The following is a 7,239-nucleotide window of genomic DNA, read 5'->3' on the forward strand; positions in this document are numbered from 1 at the left end:
GGATAGATGGACAGACGGATCGACCTGAAGCTAGGCTGGGCGGAGAGCAGAGAGTCAAACCATCAGTAGACCGAGGCGGCGATGCTCTGCGCGCTGCCTTGAGAGAGTAAGCCTTGTGGAAAGGCAAGGAAAGGCCCCGATCCTAGTCTACATTCCCCGAAATCCAGGTAGACACTGAAATAGCGCTAGGTGGAATCGAGGTGGTGGATGGCCTAAGAAACAAAAGGAGATGAGATCTCTGGGTCGAGGGAGAAACCGATGGTCCCAGGAATATGGACGTGACAAAGCCAACCCCCCCACCCCCGACAGCCCACCACAAAGGGAAAGCAGAAAGGCGAAGGAGCTGCGTTAGGAGCGCGGGGGGTGCATGAAAGTGGGAGAGGTACTTTCCAGGAAGGTTTCAGGGGAGCGATGTAAAGATCTCGAAAGGTTTATGTCCCCCCACCGCCCAAACACGTTGCCCTGTTACGCGCAAGTGGCCAGGATTTCTTTGACAAGGAGGCGAAAGGAGACCGAGCCGTAGCAAGGCGAAAGGGAAAGAGTGTGTGTGTGGATCCCCAGAGGGAAAGTTGGTAGCGAAAAGGAACAAAAGAGGCCAAGGAGAAGGTAAAGATCAAGACCCGAAAGGGAAAGGAAGCGGCGCAAGGAAAGTGGGGAGGAAATGTGGGGCTGCGAGCCAGCGCGAAGAGAGGCCGGGTCACTCTGCCCAGGACGCTCGCAAGAGTTCAAAGTCATTTCTAGCTAAAAAGAGGGAGCGGGAAGGGGAAAAAACAAAACATGTCCACGTTACAGTTTGCAGCTGGGGAAGTTGAGAGAGGGGAAAGAGAAGAGTCTCTGGCCACTTTTAAAGGAATGGATTGCGACGTACAAGCCCCAGATGCGCATTTAAGTGTAGAATTTCCTTTGCTGTATGGGCACCCATCAAGTTCACGTGGGGTCACTGATAACTCATTTTTTAAAATGACGAGGTTACGTTTGGGGGTGGGGTGGGGAGGAAAGAGAGAGAGAGAGGAGTGGAAGGCGGAAGATGCGATGCTTCAAAGCTCAGCAGCGTTTGGAGTCGCGTCTGCAGGAGTGGGTCTGTGGCCTACTCACGACTCGGGAGTAAGCCTTTTTGAGCTTTGTAGGATTTATGTCCAAGGGAAGGTCGATGACTCCACCTTCCTCCCTACTAAGAGTGCATATGTTCACCCCCCAAAAAAAGTTTGTCATGTCGATTTATTACCTTGCTCATTAATATTTTGCATATGTCAAACAGAAACACTAGGAAAGCTCTATGGAAGATGATGGCGGATATCTTTGACAAAAGTTAAACTGCACATATTAGATACAAAGACTGCCAAAACTGGGTTGCCGTTTTTAAAAATGCTACTTGTATTTATTACTCACAATAAAATACGTTCAACTGTAAAAAACAAAACAAAAAACCACCAGCCTTTCCATTGTAAAAAGTTTTAGTTTCCTATCATTAACAGCGTAATACGATTTTATTGCATTTTCTGCATTTCAGAAATTAGTAAAACTAAAATCTATACTAAACAAACAAATGTTACCTACGCACAAAGAAAACAAGCTGTTTTAGGATAGACGTTATTGCCATTACGTTACTTGGGAGGTGGTGGGAAATTTAACCAAATTGGTGATGCAAATAAGTGGACGCCATTTTGGTCGCTTCTGCCGTTAAAGCGTCCCAGAGACACGTGATTTACTTTTGAGTACTGGTACCTTAGTATAGATCATGCTCTAATATAATTTTCTCTCTCTAATTTTGTTGAGGATGAACACATTCCTATACCTTGTCTACAATCCTCGGCACACTTCCTTGAGAATATATCGCATTGAAATCAGAGGTTTCAAAGCACACCCGGGCACGATTGGGTTGTAACCTCGCTAATAATCGCGTTGGTAGAATCACGGTTCTTCCATCGCCACTTATTTACAACATTGCCAAAAAGTGAAAACGTCAACGCAAAACGTCCTAGGGTGGGACTACGTCAAGCGAAGGCGGTCTACTTGGAGAAGGGGCGATGGTGGCTCTACCCACATCTTATTTTGCGCCGGAAATCTCTGGGTGTGTGAGATTATGTGCGTAATGTTGGACGGGGCGGACAGACACGCATTTCTAGCAGGAAGACAAAACACCATAGAAGTGTGCGAAAACGGTCCAAGGCAATCGCTCTTTCTTTCCATCCTACTGACGAGCGAAACAGGTTACAGTACATTTAATCGAGTTTTCCTAGCTCATTAAAGAAAGCCAGGACAACCCCCGTCCCACGGCGGAAAAAAATAATCCAGCAGGGTTAACCTTAAACTCTATTTGTGTATGTGTGTGGAGGGGGTCAGAAATCCTTTTGTTTGGCCGTCAGCAGCTTCCAGACACCCCTTCGTCTCCTGAAATAAATTCATGCTTCCGTGTACCTAATTAATGTATGGACAGTACCGGGTAAAATAACAAAGGTAAACAGATCCGCTGTGTTGTGGCTGCTTTTGCTTTGAACCCGTCTGAAGAATGCGAGGGAGGCTCGCCCCCCCCTCCGCGCCTCCGTCCAGAGAGACACATGCAAAGAGCCTCGCCTGTTCCTCACCACTTGCCTGTTCCAGAGACTTTAAATTAGGATCTGCCACAGACCTCCCTCCCCCAACCCCTTTCCCTCTCTGTCTGTCTGAGCTGTGCGGGCCAGCCAGCCAGCCAGCGTGCAGTTGCTGCTGCTACTCCGCACTCCTCTGCCCGACGACCCGCTCTTCCTCCCTTGCTGCCGCCTCCGCCCCCCCGCCCGCCGTCAATACTGGGGGGGGGGGGCTTCAGCCCCGGATCACGACTCGAAGCCGGGCACTTCCATCGCCGGTGCAGCTGAAGTGAGCAGCTGGTGGGAAATGCAAATGGCTTGTAGAGAAACATAAGATACAGAGTGATTTTCATTCCCTCCTCGAGTGTGTGGAAGGATCTGGACATACGTTTCACGCTCCTAATCCTTCTTTTACATTTTTAGTCATACTCCTATTAAACAACTAATTAATGCCCAGAACCACGGGGGAATACATTAGACATGCTGCCGCGGAACAGGGGTTCTAGGGTGTCTGGAAACGATGGAGCTGCTTTAATACACGGATTTCAATTTCTCTCTCTCCCTTCTCCCCGCCTCCCCCCACAGCACACTTTCTCCCTCTCTCAATAAATGAAATAGAATCCTAAGCTAGGTAAAGGCCCTTTCGCCTGTTTAGATTCCAGTTTTCCTCCCAGACAGCAACACCAGCAACTTTAAACAGATGGGCAGACGTAAACAAAATATTTGGCTTGACTAGTTTTCACTACTTGGGTTCCTAGAAGTTTACCTTTTATTTTAATCTTTGTCTGAAGCAATGACTTTGCCGGATAACAATACATTTTCCCTCCCCAAATGCAAAGATTTTTTTAAAAATATTATTTTGTCGTCGTCCCCCCGCACTTCAGAGCATTCTGAAAACACCAGCCGAGTAATAGATGCATTCGATTAATGGAGAAGAGCATGATTCGGCTTCTCCAAGTCTGGCCTGCGATCCTGCCATCGGTCGTCAGTTAGGCAGGTTCCTCTAGGCATTGATTTCCATGAATGGAGAGATGAGAACAGGCAGGATTCTAGCCGAGGAACTGACTGAATGGCAGGGTTCCCCTCCCTTCAGAAGCTGACGACTTCGTTGTGACCACCTTAGGCGCACCTCTTGATGAAGGCAATGTGTTCACCAGAATTTGCAACTCATTGTTTATCTGTCTCATTTAGCAAAAACAACAAAGCTAAACCAAATAGCTGGTTTCTTTAAATAGCATGTGTATTAAGAGAACCGACTGCAGTTTTGTTTAATAGTCTGGTTGCAACTCAGATAGTTAGACTAACTCAATCTTTGATCGGTTGTGGCAGTTATTGAAAAGAGCTCCTCATTTCTCCAGAGGTTTTACAGTTGTGAATCAAAACAGGCTAAATAAGAATTACACCCCTGGCTCTCGGAAATAAACGGGTGCAAAGTTTATTGTGATTTGTTGATCTGATTCAGGACATTATTTTCTTGGAGGACAGACACAACCTGTTGGAGTTAATGCAAATTTCTCCTGGATGCACCCATATCCTGGGAGCCTAACACTTTGATCCTAACCGTGTTTCCTCGGAAATAATTCCAATTAATTTCAGTTGGACTGACTTTCAGTGATGATTGGGATTGCAAACAAACAGCCATATCTTACGGACGTTTAGCCAGAAGTACATTTGTTTAAGTTCAATGGCACTTTCCCTAAATACATATTTATGGCATTGCAACCTAAGGCTGCAATCCTATACATTCTTACCTAGAAGTAAATAACCTAATAGGACTTACTTCTGAGTGAGGGAGCCTAGGATTGCACAGTCCTAACAAGTATACCGAAAAGTAAGTCCTACTGTATTCAATGGGACTTATTCCCAGGTAAATAGGGTTAGGATTGCAGTCCAAATCTCTAACCTAGAAATTAATTCTATGTTAAGCCAATCACTTTCAGGAAAACGAGTGTACAAAACAGTTTTTAGTTTGGGAACGAACTGGGAAAAGTTGTTGTTCTATCTTAGAAGGCAGGAAAGTTTCCTGTTCCTCATAAGAACGCCCAAAGTCAATCGAAAGTTATGCGGGCCTGGAAATGCAATCCTAAACGCACTTACAAAGAAGTAAGCTTGGTTATTTACCGAGAAAACATGCTAAGGACTGTACTGCAAATCTTGCAGAGCTAAGTGCACTTTAGAGGGAGTCAGATCCAATGGATTCTAGGGGACTTACTTCTGAGTAAACATTAGTCTTAAGATCAGGCAGCACGTTTACAATTTTCGGCAAGCCTTGCTGGATGATGACGATGATGATGACAACGACGAAGATGTGATTCCCATCCACCTAGTCTAATGAGAGAGCTGACATTGGGGATAATAATAGAAAGAGGTCCATTCATCTGGTAATTATTCCATTTTAGTTGAGATGTCTTACTCGTGAGTCTTTGTGGGAAGGGTGTGGGTCACCAATAACGAGAAAATTAACCCAGTGTCCAGACTCCAGTTTCTCCGTCGCTGGCCCTGAAAACAGGTGAACACCTAATTAATCCTCTTCAGAAGGCTTTGCTGAGCAGTGATAATCAGTCCTGAATTATTATTTTCAAATTTATTCCCAATTATATTATTGTGAGTGTGTGAACAACTCCCCTCCGACCTTATTGAATCGCTGGCTTCTCGATTCGTCCCCCAACCCCTTTTATTTGGCCTGCCTCAGATTTTGTTTCCACTTCGCTCATCTTGATTCCAACGGTGCCAATACAAAAAATGGTGAAGGGGGAGGGGGAGAGCAGAGAGTTTCCCTCCCTCCAAACGGACCCATTGATTTGCATATAAATTAAAACCTGCCCCACTACCTCGTGTATTCCGGTGGTTTTATCATCATCGTGAAGCAACCGGCGCTTAACCACTTGAGCTAAAAGAATATATAAATGTCTGCATTGACTCAGCAATGAATTACTTCATTAAAACGTCCCGGGGATTGGATTTTTGTGGGGCTGGGGAGGGAGAGGGGAAATAAGGCTGGGGTGAGAAGGAGAGAGAACGGTGCGTTAGAAATACGGTTTGAATCCGGACTCATTAGGGGGGAAGCCAGCCGTGTGAACGCAATCCTCACTTATTTTCACACTGCTTTAAACCACTTGGGGGGTGGGTGGGGGAGGTGGGATGCCTCCCCAAAGCAAGCAGGAAGGAAAGACAATGGAGGCATGGAGGGCCTTTTCGACGGTATGGCATTTATTTTAGTCGTGGCGCCTAGCAGATCTCTGGTTTCTGCAGAAAGGGGAACGGGCGCTCTTTGGCCGCTGCCCTCGACATTTCGGCCACTCTTCCCAGGCAAGGCAGCCCTTGGATGGAAAGCCACACAGGCAATAGAGAAAGGCTAACGGGGAGGGGGGGGCACTTACCTCCTTCTTGAGCAGAGGCATAAAAGGCCAGCTCTTCCTAGAGGAGGCGAGACAGAGCAAAGGAATGCTACAAGTTCAGGAGAAGAAAGGGAGGGGAGGGGGAAAGAGAGGGAGAGAGACGGACGGGTGGAGAGGGGAGGCTGGCGGTGTGAAAATCTGTAGCCTGGGGGCCAAGCAACATCCCCCTTTCATTTCAAGCACTTATTGATTTGCTGTTGTCATCTTTGGCGACGCAGAAGGACACTTGAAAGAATTTCTGATCTGAGAAACGAGGTGACCTGACCGGGGCTCTCACCAAATTCTTAATTACCACATCAACTGCTTGGGAGAGGGGAGAGAGAAGAGGGTGGGGAGAGAAAGGGGGGGGAGAGACCCTTGATAGCAACAGAGTTGCCTTATTCGCAACTTCTCCTAATTATTCAGAAACACTTTTTTTCACCCCTTTTGGTCTTTCTTTCCATTACCTTAGGTAAAAGAATTTAGGGAGGTTTTTCAGCAGGCCTTCCGAAAAGTCCAGTTGGATGAGGATGGAGAGAAAACAGAGGTGCGAGGAGGATTGATACGGACACACACACACACACACACACACACACATCCACGTCTCTAGAATCGGAGCTTGTTCCAAATGCAAGGTCTATGAAAGTAGAGAGAATGTGTCTTTGGGCACATGCAGTGTGTTCAGGTCTGTTGGCCACTGAATGACGGTAGCTGGCTCAGCCCATATCTTGGACTAAGACGTTGTTGACGCCGGAAGGTCTGCAGTTCAGTTAGGTTTGTGTCCTGCGGTTTACTTTTCCGGCCCGTGGCTCTGCATCTGGCTCGTATGCAGAAGGTCCCAAATTCAATCCCGGGCATCAGGTAGGACTGGGAGATACCGCAACCCTGGAGAGCCAACGCAGACAATACCCCTGCTAAATGGATTCGTGATCATCATCTGACTCAGTGTTTCTGTATAATAACCTACCTACTCAACCCCCCCCCCCGTTTCTTCCCTTAATCCCTTGTTCTTTTTCTCATGCACTTCGAAACTCTCGAGTATCTACAAAGGGAAGACAGGGGAGCGCTTTTCAAGCCAGCCCACTCTTTCGAAGTTTTGGACAGATAAGAGAAAGTGTCTGCGCAATGCATTGTTTGGTGATTTTGCCCGGATTTTGCCCTCTTTGCCCAAGCTTCCCTTAGAAGCGAGGAAGGAAAGAGGCAACATGGATGAAGGACGGAAAGAACCGTTGCTTTGTGAAAATGCATGACAAGATGCTGCCGAGAAAGGGAGTCCGATCGAACTTGAAAGGAAC

This window comes from Podarcis vaucheri, assembly GCF_965113315.1.
Source record: "Podarcis vaucheri genome assembly, chromosome: 9".
Lineage (NCBI taxonomy): Eukaryota > Metazoa > Chordata > Lepidosauria > Squamata > Lacertidae > Podarcis > Podarcis vaucheri.